Below are 2,498 nucleotides of genomic sequence, written 5' to 3'. Positions count from 1 at the left end.
TCCCGCACACGAAGCCTCATCACTCTCCTCCTCGAGCAAATCGTCGCAAAGGTTCAAGATCGACTCTGCTCGAACCCTAACTTTCCTAGCTCTCTTAGTCATACGCTCACGTGCCTCTCCAAGTTGGGTGCAAAGGTCGTTCACCCTATCTTTACCTTCGATCACGTCGTACTCTAGCTCCTTGATTCGCTCGGCTTGTTTCTCGTTAGCTGCCCTTAGTTGGTTCACTTCAGCCTCAAGCCTAGCGTTATCCTTCGCCAACTCCTTTCGTTCCTCTACCACAGCCAACACTAAGGTGTTAGGGTAGGCGTAAGTGTGACGGCACTCACAACGTCGGAGGCGGTTAGCCGGACTCCAACGTACGACGACCCCTCTTGGCCGAATCTGGACTTAATCGTCAGGAGCACTCCACGGGATCGCTCACCAGTAGGGCTACCATTAGGCTCGTCCATCCTACATCAAAAGAGTAAATAATCATAAGGGACACAATCAAAGTAATCCTCAAGTCGAGCATTTCTAACACGCCTAGGCCAATTCAAACCTAGGCTCTGATACCACCTGTGACAGCCCCACCTTCCCCTAAGGCGAACCAAAGAGGTTAGCGAACTGCCTGCCCAGCTCTCACCAGGACTAACGGTGCAGTTAAATGTGACAGCCCCACCTTCCCCTAAGGCGTACCAAAAGGGTTAGCGGACTGCCTGCCCAGCTCTCGCCAGGACTACTAAAACGGTAAAACAGTAACTCAAGGCGTTCGGGAATCTACTAGCGCGCTTGACCAAGCCAACAATCAAGAAATGGAAAAAAACAAAAGTTAAAACATAACGTGAATAGTGACTACCACGTCACAATCAGCTAGGACCCAATCAGATGCAAATAACTGCTTACAATCCCTGAAAGGAATATATATACAAGCCAAGTATAATACATGGAACATGAATACACACACACTATTACCAACCACATTTGTATGATTACAAGCCAAAAGGAAACATGTAAATTCAAGTACAATCAAGTTGTCAACTATTGAGGAGCTATACAAAATCTCTCAACCAGCTCTACTCAACTCATCTTCAAACTCACAAGTCCAAAAGGTAAATCCCTGTAAGGAAAACAAAATTCACGGAGTGAGCTTTCGCCCAATGAGGTACCATCACCAAAATATACCAGGATCACATAAACACAAGAATATTCAGTCCAAATCGCACGTCAAGTAAGTAAAATCAACAACACCCAAGTGTAGGGAATAAAAGGATACGGATGGCTCTCAAGAGCCCTTTTCCTCTTTTGCCATGCTTGATCTTATCTCATTGACTCTCCGTCAATGTATACCAGGTAATCATGACCGTAGACTCCTCTTTACTCCAATTATCCGTCCACCTCACTTTCCCCTTACCGGGCCCGAACACCAAACAGTACAGAATTGGTATTACTCGAGTATACCGGAATCAAGGGTCTCATACCCAAAGATTCCCAAATACAGTCCCCATGGCTGGTCAAATGTCCCCGACCAAGTCCTTACTGGCTCGAGTCCATTGACTTCCAATGAGGTAGAGCTCAGAGTGAACAGTAAAGTTGGTATCCAAGCGATACCAAATCCAGTACAGTCAATAATATTCAAGTAATAACATAAACAGTCAAGTAAGCTTAGTATAATAACCAGTCAAGGAGGCTAGAGAGTACGAGAGTGGTAAAGTACACCCTCGCCTCACCTAGCTCAAACAATCATCACAACTAGTCCAAACCACAGAATTCAAGTACAAGAAAGCCACGGAATATCAAACATGTGAGTAGTACACTCACCAAGTTCAACAAAGAAATTTCACAAGTTTTCGCCCGACGTGAACCTCGGATCACCGGCACGCCCTATAACAATCAAGAAAGTACAATGAAAACGCAAACACAAGTCGAATACCTTTTTCTAGGAACTATTAAGGCAAGACCCAAATATAGCTTGGAAATGAAAAATACATAACATTTAGGGTTAAAGGTAGAAATAAACCCTAAGATTATTCACTTCTATCAAATCTCAACCCAACACATAAGAATCCAATACCCTAGACACTTGGACAGCATTTCCCCTAAAATTTCAGCTTTTCCAACCTACAAGACAACCAATAAAAGCCATCCAACACAACCACAAGCACCCAAACAATATATAAGCCATTCAATATGCGTCATTAGGGTCATAATACCCCTCAATTATAGCCAATTAGAAGCTCAACTATCAACCATAGAAAACCCCCAATTTGAAACCCTAAATCTGAAATTTTCCGCACAAGCGGAAATTTTCCGCAATTAACCACAATTAACGCACAAGAGAGCTATGTAATGCCATTTAGAACCATCAATTCCAGCTCAATCATATCAATCATAGGAAAACAGAAAAATTCCAGAAAAAATCAGAAAATTAGAAAACTTCACTCCAATCCACCAAATCTTCCGTAAAATCGCGTAAATAGCTACTATAAGGCACCAATTGGCCAAAATTAATAACAAAA

This window comes from Coffea arabica, chromosome 3e, assembly GCF_036785885.1.
Source record: "Coffea arabica cultivar ET-39 chromosome 3e, Coffea Arabica ET-39 HiFi, whole genome shotgun sequence".
NCBI classification, from domain to species: domain Eukaryota; kingdom Viridiplantae; phylum Streptophyta; class Magnoliopsida; order Gentianales; family Rubiaceae; genus Coffea; species Coffea arabica.
This window is presented reverse-complemented; position numbering follows the sequence as displayed.